General features: G+C 41.6%; 1 protein-coding gene across 1 annotated transcript in view; it reads right to left on the bottom strand.

Moving 5' to 3' along the window:
* The window catches only part of PRKAR1B (protein kinase cAMP-dependent type I regulatory subunit beta), an 807,144-nt gene that overhangs the window by 381,847 nt on the left and 408,681 nt on the right, over positions 1–16,616 (bottom strand). The window lies entirely within an intron of this gene.

The following is a 16,616-nucleotide window of genomic DNA, read 5'->3' as shown; positions in this document are numbered from 1 at the left end:
CTAATCTGCCGACCGCCACCTACGTTATACTTATGTACCCCTAATCTGCTGCCCCTAACCCCGCCGACCCCTGTATTACATTTATTAACCCCTAACCTGCCCCCCACAACGTCGCCGCCAGCTACTTAAAATAATTAACCCCTAATCTTCCGACCACAAAGCGCCGCAACCTACGTTATCCCTATGTACCCCTAATCTGCTGCCCTAACATCGCCGACCCCTATATTATATTTATTAACCCCTAATCTGCCCCCCACAACGTCGCCGACACCTGCCTACACTTATTAACCCCTAATCTGCCGCTCCGTAAACCGCCGCAACCTACGTTATCCCTATGTACCCCTAATCTGCTGCCCTAACATCGCCGACCCCTATATTATATTTATTAACCCCTAATCTGCCCCCCACAACGTCGCCGACACCTGCCTACACTTATTAACCCCTAATCTGCCGAGCGGATCCTGAGCGCTACTATAATAAAGTTATTAACCCCTAATCCGCCTCACTAACCCTATCATAAATAGTATTAACCCCTAATCTGCCCTCCCTAACATCGCCGACACCTAATTTCAATTATTAACCCCTAATCTGACGACCGGAGCTCACCGCTACTATAATAAATGGATTAACCCCTAAAGCTAAGTCTAACCCTAACACTAACACCCCCCTAAGTTAAATATAATTTAAATCTAACGAAATAAATTAACTCTTATTAAATAAATTATTCCTATTTAAAGCTAAATACTTACCTGTAAAATACATCCTAATATAGCTACAATATAAATTATAATTATATTATAGCTATTTTAGGATTTATATTTATTTTACAGGCAACTTGGTAATTATTTTAACCAGGTACAATAGCTATTTAATAGTTACCTAGTTAAAATAATAACAAATTTACCTGTAAAATAAATCCTAACCTAAGATATAATTAAACCTAACACTACCCTATCAATAAATTAATTAAATAAACTACCTACAATTACCTACAATTAACCTAACACTACACTATCAATAAATTAATTAAACACAATTCCTACAAATAAATACAATTAAATAAACTAGCTAAAGTACAAAAAATAAAAAAGAACTAAGTTACAAAAAATAAAAAAATATTTACAAACATAAGAAAAATATTACAACAATTTTAAACTAATTACACCTACTCTAAGCCCCCTAATAAAATAACAAAGCCCGCCAAAATAAAAAATTCCCTACCCTATTCTAAATTAAAAAAGGTAAAAGCTCTTTTACCTTACCAGCCCTGAACAGGGCCCTTTGCGGGGCATGCCCAAAGAATGTCAGCTCTTTTGCCTGTAAAAAAAAACATACAATACCCCCCCCCCAACATTACAACCCACCACCCACATACCCCTAATCTAACCCAAACCCCCCTTAAATAAACCTAACACTAAGCCCCTGAAGATCTTCCTACCTTGTCTTCACCATCCAGGGTCACCGATCCGTCCTGAAGAGCTCCTCCGATGTCCTGATCCAAGCCCAAGCGGGGGGCTGAAGAGGTCCATGATCCGGTCAAAGTCTTCATCCAAGCGGGGCAGAAGAGGATCTTCCATCCGATTGAAGTCTTCATCCAAGCAGCATCCATCCGGAGTGAAGCGGCAGGATCCTGAAGACCTCCAGCGCGGAACATCCATCCGGCCCGACGACTGAACGACGAATGACTGTTCCTTTAAGGGACGACATCCAAGATGGCGTCCCTCGAATTCCGATTGGCTGATAGGATTCTATCAGCCAATCGGAATTAAGGTAGGAATTTTCTGATTGGCTGATGGAATCAGCCAATCAGAATCAAGTTCAATCCGATTGGCTGATCCAATCAGCCAATCAGATTGAGCTCGCATTCTATTGGCTGTTCCGATCAGCCAATAGAATGCGAGCTCAATCTGATTGGCTGATCGGATCAGCCAATCGGATTGAACTTGATTCTGATTGGCTGATTCCATCAGCCAATCAGAAAATTCCTACCTTAATTCCGATTGGCTGATAGAATCCTATCAGCCAACCGGAATTCGAGGGACGCCATCTTGGATGACGTCCCTTAAAGGAACAGTCATTCGTCGTTCAGTCGTCGGGTCGGATGGATGTTCCGCGCTGGAGGTCTTCAGGATCCTGCCGCTTCGCTCCGGATGGATGCTGCTTGGATGAAGACTTCAATCGGATGGAAGATCCTCTTCTGCCCCGCTTGGATGAAGACTTTGACCGGATCATGGACCTCTTCAGCCCCCCGCTTGGGCTTGGATCAGGACATCGGAGGAGCTCTTCAGGACGGATCGGTGAACCTGGATGGTGAAGACAAGGTAGGAAGATCTTCAGGGGCTTAGTGTTAGGTTTATTTAAGGGGGGTTTGGGTTAGATTAGGGGTATGTGGGTGGTGGGTTGTAATGTTGGGGGGGGGGGTATTGTATGGTTTTTTTTACAGGCAAAAGAGCTGAAATTCTTGGGGCATGCCCCGCAAAGGGCCCTGTTCAGGGCTGGTAAGGTAAAAGAGCTTTTACCTTTTTTTAATTTAGAATAGGGTAGGGAATTTTTTATTTTGGGGGGCTTTGTTATTTTATTAGGGGGCTTAGAGTAGGTGTAATTAGTTTAAAATTGTTGTAATATTTTTCTTATGTTTGTAAATATTTTTTTATTTTTTGTAACTTAGTTCTTTTTTATTTTTTGTACTTTAGCTAGTTTATTTAATTGTATTTATTTGTAGGAATTGTGTTTAATTAATTTATTGATAGTGTAGTGTTAGGTTAATTGTAGGTAATTGTAGGTAGTTTATTTAATTAATTTATTGATAGGGTAGTGTTAGGTTTAATTATATCTTAGGTTAGGATTTATTTTACAGGTAAATTTGTTATTATTTTAACTAGGTAACTATTAAATAGCTATTGTACCTGGTTAAAATAATTACCAAGTTGCCTGTAAAATAAATATAAATCCTAAAATAGCTATAATATAATTATAATTTATATTGTAGCTATATTAGGATGTATTTTACAGGTAAGTATTTAGCTTTAAATAGGAATAATTTATTTAATAAGAGTTAATTTATTTCGTTAGATTTAAATTATATTTAACTTAGGGGGGTGTTAGTGTTAGACTTAGCTTTAGGGATTAATCCATTTATTATAGTAGCGGTGAGCTCCGGTCGTCAGATTAGGGGTTAATAATTGAAGTTAGGTGTCGGCGATGTTAGGGAGGGCAGATTAGGGGTTAATACTATTTATGATAGGGTTAGTGAGGCGGATTAGGGGTTAATAACTTTATTATAGTAGCGCTCAGGTCCGCTCGGCAGATTAGGGGTTAATAAGTGTAGGCAGGTGTCGGCGACGTTGTGGGGGGCAGATTAGGGGTTAATAAATATAATATAGGGGTCGGCGATGTTAGGGCAGCAGATTAGGGGTACATAGGGATAACGTAGGTTGCGGCGGTTTACGGAGCGGCAGATTAGGGGTTAATAAGTGTAGGCAGGTGTCGGCGACGTTGTGGGGGGCAGATTAGGGGTTAATAAATATAATATAGGGGTCGGCGATGTTAGGGCAGCAGATTAGGGGTACATAGGGATAACGTAGGTTGCGGCGGTTTACGGAGCGGCAGATTAAGGGTTAATAATAATATGCAGGGGTTAGCAATAGCGGGGGCGGCAGATTAGGGGTTAATAAGTGTAAGGTTAGGGGTGTTTAGACTCGGGGTACATGTTAGAGTGTTAGGTGCAGACGTAGGAAGTGTTTCCCCATAGGAAACAATGGGGCTGCGTTAGGAGCTGAACGCTGCTTTTTTGCAGGTGTTAGGTTTTTTTTCACCTCAAACAGCCCCATTGTTTCCTATGGGGATATCGTGCACGAGCACGTTTTTGAGGCTGGCCGCGTCCGTAAGCAACTCTGGTATCGAGAGTTGCATTTGCGGTAAAAATGCTCTACGCTCCTTTTTTGGAGCCTAACGCAGCATTTGTTTGAACTCTCGATACCAGAGTTAAATTTATGGTGCGGCCAGAAAAAAGCCAGCGGAGCGTTAACAGCCCTTCTACCGCCGAACTCCAAATCTAGGCCAGAGATTGGCCGAGGAAACTTAATGCAGCAGATGAAAGATACATCATGTGCTTACTTCCCTTCACAATCAGAAGTTGTCCAGCAGTGCCATCATCTTAAAATTGTCAGAAATCAGTCGGACTATGGTACACCCATCTACTGTCCAGAGAAGTCTGGCCAGAAGTGGTCTTTATGGAAGACTTACGGCCAAAAAACATAATTTATGCTTACCTGATAAATTTATTTCTCTTGTAGTGTATCCAGTCCACGGATCATCCATTACTTGTGGGATATTCTCCTTCCCAACAGGAAGTTGCAAGAGGATCACCTACAGCAGAGCTGCTATATAGCTCCTCCCCTCACTGCCATATCCAGTCATTCAACCGAAACAAGCCGAGAAAAGGAGAAACCATAGGGTGCAGTGGTGACTGTAGTTTAATTAAAATTTAGACCTGCCTGAAAAGGACAGGGCGGGCCGTGGACTGGATACACTACAAGAGAAATAAATTTATCAGGTAAGCATAATTATGTTTTCTCTTGTTAAGTGTATCCAGTCCACGGATCATCCATTACTTGTGGGATACCAATACCAAAGCTAAAGTACACGGATGATGGGAGGGACAAGGCAGGAACTTAAACGGAAGGAACCACTGCCTGTAGAACCTTTCTCCCAAAAACAGCCTCCGAAGAAGCAAAAGTATCAAATTTGGAAAATTTGGAAAAAGTATGAAGGGAAGACCAAGTTGCAGCCTTGCAAATCTGTTCAACAGAGGCCTAATTTTTAAAGGCCCAGGTGGAAGCCACAGCTCTAGTAGAATGAGCTGTAATCCTTTCAGGAGGCTGCTGTCCAGCAGTCTCATAGGCTAAACGGATTATACTCCGAAGCCAAAAAGAAAGAGAGGTTGCCGAGGCCTTCTGACCTCTCCTCTGTCCAGAGTAAAAAAACAAACAGGTTAGATGTTTGGCGAAAATCTTTAGTAGCCTGTAAGTAAAACTTCAAGGCACGGACTACATCTAGATTATGCAAAAGACGTTCCTTCTTTGAAGAAGGATTAGGACATAATGATGGAACAACAATCTCTTGATTGATATTCTTGTTAGAAACCACCTTAGGTAAAAACCCAGGTTTTGTACGCAGAACAACTTTATCTGAATGAAAGATCAGATAAGGAGAATCACAATGTAAGTATAAGGGGTTTAATATTTATGGAGTGGAACACAACTGCAGAACCTTTATTGTAAGTTTGATTTGTCTCACCCAGCTATAGGAATCCCTATGGGAGAGAGGAATTCCCTTAGACAGGTGATTTTACTCAGATAAGGTAGAAAAGGAGGGGAGCCCCCCAACACAGCTGACTATAAGCTTACAAACAGTTAAAGTTAAAGTGAATGAGCGTAAGGCAAATCCTGAGAACAGGAAGTTTGTAGTAACGGTGCAGCTGATACTTGAAAGTTCAGATTAAAGGCAATTGATTAATGTTCATGCAAAACGTATACAGTTAGATACAGGTAGTTGAGTGAGAACAATTTGACATCAGAGAGCGATATACCCTTCTAATAGTAAAGAGTACCTGTCAGAGTCTGGAAGCGGGTGAGACTGGGTCTGCAGCTCCGGTCTTGCTGGGATTGAGAAGCGTCCGTGCAGAGTGAGGAGGATGTGACGTCACGCTTCAGCGGAGTCACTGAAAAAATAACTGACAGGCAGCTGAGACATGTATCAGAGGAGATAGGAGCTGCGGTTTTGGAGCGGTAGGTGGAAACTTTAAAGTAAGCACACTTAGACTGTATTGTGAGACAGGTAGACAGATTGCAGTATACAAATGAGCTAGAATTACCCCACAGATACTTGGCAGTTTTATGAGAGACTGGAGACTCCGTGAGAAGGTGCAGCTGAAATGCTAGGATCCCAGTTTGAATCAATTCCTATGCAGGAGAAAATAGAAAGTTAATAAGCCTCTCCACAAGGCAGAGTGCTGGCTTTGTAATCCAAAAGTATGGCGAACAATCTTCAATACTAAGCATTGGTTGATTAGTGAGCAGGTGTTTTAAAAGAGACTCAGCCAATGAGGAGGAGTGGGTGTAGCTGACAGAGACAGGCAGAAAACACAGAACCTGACAGTAAGGCAGATAACTCCGAGACTCTTCGAGCCGAGGAAATAGCCATCAGAAAAAGAACTTTCCATGAAAGAAGTTTGATATCAATAGAATGAAGGGGTTCAAACGGAACCCCTTGAAGAACTTTAAGAACCAAGTTTAAGCTCCATGGAGGAGCAACAGGTTTAAACACAGGCTTAATTCTAACTAAAGCCTGACAAAATGCCTGAACGTCTGGAACTTCTGCCAGACGCTTGTGTAAAAGAATAGACAGAGCAGAAATCTGTCCCTTTAAAGAACTAGCTGATAATCCTTTGTCCAAACCCTCTTGGAGGAAGGACAATATCCTAACCCTACTCCATGAGTAATTTTTGGATTCACACCAATGAAGATATTTACGCCATATCTTGTGGTAAATTTTCCTGGTGACAGGCTTTCGTGCCTGTATTAAGGTATCAATTACTGACTCGGAGAAGCCACGCTTTGATAGGATCAAGCGTTCAATCTCCATGCAGTCAGTCTCAGAGAAAGTAGATTCGGATGATTGAAAGGACCTTGTATTAGAAGGTCTTGTCTCAGAGGCAGAGTCCATGGTGGAAAAGGATGACATGTCCACTAGGTCTGCATACCAGGTCCTGCGTGGCCACGCAGGCGCTATCAATATCACTGATGCTCTTTCCTGTTTGATTTTGGCAATCAGACGAGGGAGCAGAGGAAACGGTGGAAACACATAAGCCAGGTTGAAGAACCAAGGCGCTGCTAGAGCATCTATCAGTGCCGCTTCTGGGTCCCTGGACCTGGATCCGTAACAAGGAAGCTTGGCGTTCTGGCGAGACGCCATGAGATCCAATTCTGGTTTGCCCCAACGGAGAACCAATTGAGCAAACACCTCCGGATGGAGTTCCCATTCCCCCGGATGAAAAGTCTGACGACTTAGAAAATCCGCCTCCCAGTTCTCTACACCTGGGATATGGATCGCTGACAGGTGGCAAGAGTGAGTCTCTGCCCAGCGAATTATCTTGGAGACTTCTGACATCGCTAGGGAACTCCTGGTTCCCCCTTGATGGTTGATGTAAGCCACAGTCGTGATGTTGTCCGACTGAAATCTGATGAACCTCAGTGTTGCTAGCTGAGGCCAAGCCAGAAGAGCATTGAATATTGCTCTTAACTCCAGAATATTTATTGGGAGGAGTTTCTCCTCCTGAGTCCATGAACCCTGAGCCTTCAGGGAGTTCCAGACTGCACCCCAACCTAGAAGGCTGGCATCTGTTGTTACAATTGTCCAATCTGGTCTGCGAAAGGTCATACCCTTGGACAGATGGGCCCGAGATAACCACCAGAGAAGAGAATCTCTGGTTTCCTGATCCAGATTTAGTAGAGGGGACAAATCTGTGTAATCCCCATTCCACTGACTGAGCATGCACAATTGCAGCGGTCTGAGATGCAGGCGCGCGAATGGCACTATGTCCATCGCTGCTACCATTAAGCCGATTACTTCCATGCACTGAGCCACCGTGGGGCGCGGAATGGAGTGAAGAACACGGCAAGCATTTAGAAGTTTTGATAACCTGGACTCCGTCAGGTAAATTTTCATTTCTACAGAATCTATTAGAGTTCCTAGGAAGGAAACCCTCGTGAGAGGAGATAGAGAACTCTTTTCTTCGTTCACTTTCCACCCATGCGACCTCAGGAATGCCAGAACTATCTCTGTATGAGATTTGGCAATTTGAAAGCTTGACGCCTGTATCAGGATATCGTCCAGGTAAGGAGCCACCGCTATGCCTCGCGGTCTTAGGACCGCCAGAAGTGAGCCCAGAACCTTTGTAAAAATTATTGGGGCTGTAGCCAACCCGAATGGAAGAGCTACAAATTGGTAATGCCCGTCTAGAAAGGCAAATCTCAGAAACTGATGATGATTCTTGTGAATCGGAATGTGAAGGTAGGCATCCTTTAAGTCTACTGTGGTCATGTACTGACCCTCTTGGATCATGGGTAAAATGGTTCGAATAGTTTCCATCTTGAATGACGGAACTCTGAGGAATTTGTTTAGGATCTTTAAATCCAAAATTGGTCTGAAGGTTCCCTCTTTTTTGGGAACCACAAACAGATTTGAATAAAACCCCTGTCCTTGTTCCGTCTGCGGAACTGGATAGATCACTCCCATTACAAGGAGATCTTGTACGCAGCTTAGGAATGCCTCTTTCTTTATCTGGTTTGCAGATAATCTTGAAAGGTGAAATCTCCCTTGTGGAGGAGAAGCTTTGAAGTCCAGAAGATATCCCTGAGATATGATCTCCAACGCCCAGGGATCCTGAACATCTCTTGCCCACGCCTGGGCGAAGAGAGAGAGTCTGCCCCCCACTAGATCCGTTGTCGGATAGGGGGCCGCTCCTTCATGCTGTCTTAGAGGCAGCAGCAGGCTTTCTGGCCTGCTTGCCCTTGTTCCAGGACTGGTTAGGTTTCCAGGCCTGCTTGGATTGAGCAAAAGCTCCCTCTTGTTTTGAAGCAGAGGAAGTTGATGCTGCACCTGCCTTGAAATTTCGAAAGGCACGAAAATTAGACTGTTTGGCCTTTGATTTGGCCCTGTCCTGAGGAAGGGTATGACCCTTACCTCCAGTAATGTCAGCAATAATTTCTTTCAAACCAGGCCCGAATAAGGTCTGCCCCTTGAAAGGAATGTTGAGTAATTTAGACTTTGAAGTCACATCAGCTGACCAGGATTTGAGCCATAGCGCCCTACGCGCCTGGATGGCGAATCCGGAATTCTTAGCCGTTAGTTTAGTCAAATGAACAATGGCATCAGAAACAAATGAGTTAGCTAGCTTAAGAGTTCTAAGCTTGTCAACAATTTCAGTCAATGGAGCTGTATGGATGGCCTCTTCCAGGGCCTCAAACCAGAATGCCGCCGCAGCAGTGACAGGCGCAATGCATGAAAGGGGCTGTAAAATAAAACCTTGTTGAATAAACATTTTCTTAAGGTAACCCTCTAATTTTTTATCCATTGGATCTGAAAAAGCACAACTGTCCTCAACCGGGATAGTGGTACGCTTTGCTAAAGTAGAAACTGCTCCCTCCACCTTAGGGACAGTCTGCCATAAGTCCCGTGTAGTGGCATCTATTGGAAACATTTTTCTAAATATAGGAGGTGGGGAAAAGGGCACACCGGGCCTATCCCACTCCTTATTAATAATTTCTGTAAGCCTTTTAGGTATTGGAAAAACATCAGTACTCACCGGCACTGCATAGTATTTATCCAGCCTACACAATTTCTCTGGCACTGCAATTGTGTCACAGTCATTCAGAGCAGCTAATACCTCCCCAAGCAATACACGGAGGTTCTCAAGCTTAAATTTAAAATTAGAAATCTCTGAATCAGGTCTCCCCGATTCAGAGACGTCACCCATAGACTGAAGCTCTCCGTCCTCAGGTTCTGCATATTGTGACGCAGTATCAGACATGGCTCTTACAGCATCTACGCGCTCTGTATCTCGTCTAACCCCAGAGCTATTGCGCTTGCCTCTCAATTCAGGCAATCTGGATAATACCTCTGACAGGGTATTATTCATGATTGCAGCCATGTCCTGCAAAGTAATCGCTATGGGCGTCCCTGATGTACTTGGCGCCATATTAGCGTGCTTCCCTTGAGCGGGAGGCGAAGGGTCCGACACGTGGGGAGAGTTAGTCGGCATAACTTCCCCATCGACAGACCCCTCTGGTGACAATTCTTTTATAGATAAAGACTGATCTTTACTGTTTAAGGTGAAATCAATACATTTAGTACACATTCTCCTATGGGGCTCCACCATGGCTTTTAAACATAATGAACAAGTATCCTCTGTTTCAGACATGTTTGTACAGACTAGCAATGAGACTAGCAAGCTTGGAAAACACTTTAAAGCAAGTTAACAAGCAATATAAAAAACGTTACTGTGCCTTTAAGAGAAACAAATTTTGACAAAATTTGAAATAACAGTGAAAAAAGGCAGTTACACTAACAAAATTTTTACAGTGTATGTAACAAGTCAGCAGAGCATTGCACCCACTTGCAAATGGATGATTAACCCCTTAATAACAAAAACAGAATAATAAATGACAAAAACATTTTTTAAACACAGTCACAACAACTGCCACAGTCTACTGTGATTGTTACCCTCCTCAAACACGACTTTGAAGCCTTTTGAGCCCTTCAGAGATGTCCTGTATCATGCAGAGGGAAGCTGAATGTCTCTGTCAGTATTTTTAGCTGCACAGAAAAGCACTAAAATAGGCCCTTCCCACTCATATTGCAACAGTGGAAAGCTTCAGGAAACTCTGATCCTGGTTCCTGTTGAGGATTGCTGTTTTAAGTCTACTGGGCGACGTTTTGGCTCCAGTTTGCTGAGATTGCACCTGCAGGTGCCCACCATCTTGTAAGTGCAAGCAATTGGTATTATTTTCCCCTTGTCCTGATGATATTGGGCCATGTCGTGTTGCTTTTTCCTTTATCCATAGGCACATATACATTGGAGTGTCAGAGGATTCCTGACTGTCTCTGCGCTTTGGATACAGTGTGCTGAACCACTGAGAAGTGTCAGTCTGCTCTACTAGCACCAGTGGGGTGCTTTATGTTTGTGAGTATTCACATTCTCATATTGCTGCTCATTTTACCTGTACTGGCGATATTAGGCCATGGTGGCGCCTCTGTTTTTTATTCTTTTTTAAGCTTCAGGAAACTGTTTCTAGGCAAAAATCAAGCCAGCCATGTGGAAAAAAACTAGGCCCCAATAAGTTTTGTCACCAAACATATATAAAAACGATTAACATGCCAGCAAACGTTTTATATTACACTTTTATAAGAGTATGTATCTCTGTTAATAAGCCTGATACCAGTCGCTATCACTGCATTTAAGGCTTAACTTACATTAATCCGGTATCAGCAGCATTTTTCTAGCAAATTCCATCCCTAGAAATATATTAACTGCACATACCTTATTGCAGGAAAACCTGCACGCCATTCCCCCTCTGAAGTTACCTCACTCCTCAGAATATGTGAGAACGGCAGTGGATATTAGTTACTTCTGCTAAGATCATAGAAATCACAGGCAGATTCTTCTTCTAATGCTGCCTGAGATGAAACAGTACACTCCGGTACCATTTAAAAATAACAAACTTTTGATTGAAGTTAAAAAACTAACTATAATACACCACTCTCCTCTTACTACGTCCATCTTTGTTGAGAGTTGCAAGAGAATGACTGGATATGGCAGTGAGGGGAGGAGCTATATAGCAGCTCTGCTGTGGGTGATCTTCTTGCAACTTCCTGTTGGGAAGGAGAATATCCCACAAGTAATGGATGATCCGTGGACTGGATACACTTAACAAGAGAAAGCCATACTTTCAATGTGGAAACAAGGCCAAGAAACTCAACTATGCACAAAGACACAGGAACTGGGGTGCACAAAATGGTGCTCTGTACTGATAAGTCAAACTTTTAAATATTTGGGCAGTTTGTTTCCCGAAGGGCTGAAGAACAGTGCAACAATGAGTATCTACAGGCAACAGTAAAGCATGGTGGAGGATGCTTGCAAGTTAGGTGCTGCATTTCTGCAAATAAAGCTAGGGATTTGGTCACAATCAATGGTCTCCTCAAAGCTGTGAAGCAGAGGCAGATACTTATCCATTACGCAATACCATCAGGGAGGCATCTGATTGACCCCAAATTTATTCTGCAACATGACAATGACCCTTAACATACAGCAAAAGTCATTAAGATATAAGAAGAATTATCTTAAGAGTAAAGAAGAACATCATTGAGTCTGTCTGGCATTACACAGAGAGATAGAAGCAACTGAGGCTGCCTAAATCCACAGAAGAACTTTGGTTAGTTCTCCAAGATGTTTGGAACAACCTACTTGCCGAGTTCCTTAAAATAATTGTGCAAGAATTGATGTACACATATACATACACACACATATACAGATTACAAGTGGAGCGTTATTTAACGCTCCCGCTCAAGATTTAACTCTGCTAGAAGTAAGCTTTTTGCGCATGTTGGGTTGATCTCGTATTACAAGCTGAAAGTAAAAAATGATCTCTTCCGACAAGCGTAAAAAGCCGAACTTAGAATATCACACACTCAATAATGTATTCCCCCATAGAAGTCAATGGAGCAAAAAAGTGGGGAAAAACACCCTACTCTCGTGCAAAACCTGATCTTATATTCTCAAGTGTGCTAACCCGACATGAAAATATTAATATTTCACATTCCACTGTTCTTCACATAGCAGAATATGTTCTTTTTATTCATTAATACATATTTCTATACATATCTAATGGTATTTTTTTATAAATAGTGTTATTATGAGTGTAACTGTCCGTTGTAATGTATTTTTAATGTGTTTCGTGACACTTTTTTGTTTCGCGAAACAGTTAACCAGAGCTCTGAGGTTGCGCTAGCCTGACACGCATTAACTTGAATTGTTAAAGGGACAGTCAACACCAGAATTTTTGTTGTTTAAAAAGAACGATAATCCCTTTATTACCCATTCCCCAGTTTTGCATAACCAACACAGTTATAATAATACACGCTTTACCTCTGTAATTATCTTGTATCTAAGCCTCTGCTGACTGCCCCCTTATTTCAGTTCTTTTGACAGACATGCAGTTTAGCCAATCAGTGCTCACTCCTAGGTCACTTTACGTGCATGAGCTCAATGTTATCTATATGAAACATGTGAACTAATGCCCTCTAGTGGTCAAAATGTATTCAGATTAGAGGCAGTCTTCAAGGTCTAAGAAATTAGCATATGAACCTCCTAGTTTTAGCTTTCAACTAAGAATACCAAGAGAACAAAGCAAAATTGGTGATAAAAGTAAATTGGGAAGTTGTTTAAAATTGCATGCCCTATTTAAAACATGAAAGTTTTTTTTGGACTTGACTGTCCCTTTAATAACATTTACTTTCAACTTGTAATACAAGTAAAAAAAAAAAAACGCACAAACACCAACGATAAACCCCTTATTGCTCGCGCGTGACTGTTAGCGCTCCAGTCGTGATCTAGCCCATAGTGTTTAAAGATATAATAAACTTAACATTAAACTTTTATGATTCAGATAGGGCATATAATTTTAAGACACTTTTAAATTCACGTCTTTTATCAAATTGACTTTGTTCTCTTGGTATTATTTGTTGAAAAGCATATGTACACATCCTCAGCAGGAGCAATGAAGTACTGGTAGCTAGCTTGTGATTGGTGTATACACACACATGGCTCTTGTTAGTGGCTCACCAGATGTGTTCAGCAAACTTCAAGTAATGCTTTCCTGCTCTAGAGTTGATTTTAACTGCAGGAATTAAACATACAGTTTAACAGTATCAACAGTATAGTAGCTTGCTGATCCAAGGAGAAATCTGATTGCCATTTCGAAGTCAAGAACATTTTGAAAATTACTTCAATTTGGGGTTTCTGCTTTGTTTTGGATCAAGAGTAGTAAAAGGGAACGTGAGACTGTTTGACCTTCATGGACTTGAATATTTTTTCAGCCTATAATAATTTGCAGTATAAGAGCATTATCTTTTTGCACTTTATCTCTTTAAGCATTTTACATAATTAAATATTTTAAATTTCACTCCTGGAACAACTAAATTTTGCTCCAGATTAGGATATGGCTAGTGACTGAAGCATACTCATGTATGTGTGGTCCGGATTGACTACCCAGATACATCATGATCTGAAGTGGTATAGCAACATCACTGCATCACTGGAGCAGCCGTTTCAGGGATTATATGTTTGTGGCAAGTGTGAGCATATTGTCTCTTTAGAAACTCATATTGTAGTTTTGGAGGAACGAATTGCAACACTGCATGAAATTCAGACACTTGAAAGGGAAATGGATAGGACTGAGCTGGTTGTTAATGGTTCTAGCAGTGGGAATGGGGAGGATTCAGATGAGGAGACTTCAGGATGTAGCTGGGTCACAGTTAGAGGGCGAAGTAAAGTTAAGCGGAAGAGACGGGCCAGTTCTGAGCTGGTACACCCCAACAGACTTGCAATATTAAGTGAAGATGTTGGGGATATCAGTTCAGGGGTGTCAGTGTCAGAGAGAGCTGTATTGCCTAGTATAGTGAACAGTCCTTTAGTCGTGGAAGAGGAGCATACTATGGTGGGCAGTCCTCCAGACCCTTTAAATAGGACAGTTTGCTGTCTTCCAGGGGCTCGTGTTAAGACATATTGTGAAGCGTATTGATAGATTGTTAGAGGGATGTGGGTCTGATCCTGCAGTCATGGTACATATTGGTACTAATGAAGGAATCAGCGGGAGATGGAGAGTCCTAAAAAATGACTTTAGGGAGTTAGGTAGCACGCTTAAAGCATGGACCTAAAAAGTAATATTTTCTGAGATATTACCAGTGCCGTGTGCTAACTCAGTAAGGCAGAAGGAGATAAGGTTGGTTAATTCATGTTTAAAAACATGGTGTAAAAATGAGGGGTTTGACTTTTTAGAGCACTGGGCTGACTTTTTACTTGGGTACAATTTGTACAGTAAGGATGGATTGCACCTGAATGACATGGGTGCAGGTGTGTTGGGGAAAAGGATTGTAGCACATTTAGAGAATCTTTTAAACTAGGCAAAGGGGGGGAGGGGAAGTTAGAACACAATAGAACATAGAGATCAGTCTGTGAATATGTCACTCCCTTTATATCTCAAGAAGGGATGACTTAAGAAATGTCACATTAAAAAGTATACAGCACACAAAGTATAAAGCACACCAAGTAGCAGCAGAAAGCACATGAAAATTAAATGTATGACAACAAATGCAAGAAGCACGACGGATAAAATGAGGGAGCTGGAACTCTTAGTTGCAGAAGAGGACTATGATGTTATCAGTATAACTGAAACTTGGTGGTATGATTCACATGACTGGGCAGTTAACTTACGGCTAGATTTAGAGTTCTGCGGCTAAAGGGGTGCGTTAGCTACGCATGCTTTTTCCCCCCCACACCTTTTAAATACCGCTGGTATTTAGAGTTCACAGAAGGGCTGCGTTAGGCTCCAAAAAAGAGAGCGTAGAGCATATTCACCGCCACTGCAACTCTAAATACCAGCGTTGCTTACGGACGCGGCCAGCTTCAAAAACGTGCTCGTGCACGATTCCCCCATAGAAAACAATGGGGCTGCTTGAGCTGAAAAAAAACCTAACACCTGCAAAAAAGCAGCGTTAAGCTCCTAACGCAGCCCCATTGTTTCCTATGGGGAAACACTTCCTAAGTCTGCACCTAACACCCTAACATGTACCCCGAGTCTAAACACCCCTAACCTTACACTTATTAACCCCTAATCTGCCGCCCCCGCTATCGCTGACCCCTGCATATTATTATTAACCCCTAATCTGCCGCTCCGTACACCGCCGCAACCTACATTATACCTATGTACCCCTAATCTGATGCCCCTAACACCGCCGACCCCTATATTATATTTATTAACCCCTAATCTGCCTCCCCCAACGTCGCCTCCACCTACCTACAATAATTAACCCCTAATCTGCCGACCGGATCTCACCGCTACTCTAATAAATGTATTAACTCCTAAAGCTAAGTCTAACCCTAACACTAACACCCCCCTAAATTAAATATAATTTAAATCTAACAAAATAAATGAACTCTTATTAAATAAATTATTCCTATTTAAAGCTAAATACTTACCTGTAAAATAAACCCTAATATAGCTACAATATAAATTATAATTATATTGTAGCTATTTTAGGATTAATATTTATTTTACAGGCAACTTTGTATTTATTTTAACCAGGTACAATAGCTATTAAATAGTTAATAACTATTTAATAGCTACCTAGTTAAAATAATTACAAAATTACCTGTAAAATAAATCCTAACCTAAGTTACAATTAAACCTAACACTACACTATCAATAAATAAATTAAATTAAATACCTACAATTATCTACAATTAAACCTAACACTACACTATCAATAAATTAATTAAATACAATACCTACAAATAAATACAATGAAATAAACTAACTAAAGTACAAAAAATAAAAAAATATTTACAAACATTAGAAAAATATTACAACAATGTTAAACTAATTACACCTACTCTAAGCCCCCTAATAAAATAAGAAAGACCCCCAAAATAAAAAAATGCCCTACCCTATTCTAAAATTAAAATAGAAAAGCTCTTTTACCTTACCAGCCCTGAAAAGGGCGCTTTGCGGGGCATGACCCAAAGAATTCAGCTCTTTTGCCTGTAAAAGAAAACATACAATACCCCCCCCAACATTACAACCCACCACCCACATACCCCTAATCTACCCCCCTTAAATAAACCTAACACTAAGCCCCTGAAGATCTTCCTACCTTATCTTCACCACGCCGGGTTCACCGATCGATCCAGAAGAGCCTCCGATGTCTTGATCCAAGCCCAAGCGGGGGGCTGAAGATGTCCATGATCCGGCTGAAGTCTTCATCCAAGCGGTAGCTGA

This window comes from Bombina bombina, chromosome 11 (genome assembly GCF_027579735.1).
Source record: "Bombina bombina isolate aBomBom1 chromosome 11, aBomBom1.pri, whole genome shotgun sequence".
Lineage (NCBI taxonomy): Eukaryota > Metazoa > Chordata > Amphibia > Anura > Bombinatoridae > Bombina > Bombina bombina.
Note: the sequence above shows the minus strand (reverse complement) of the source record. Positions and strands in the feature narration are given on the sequence as shown.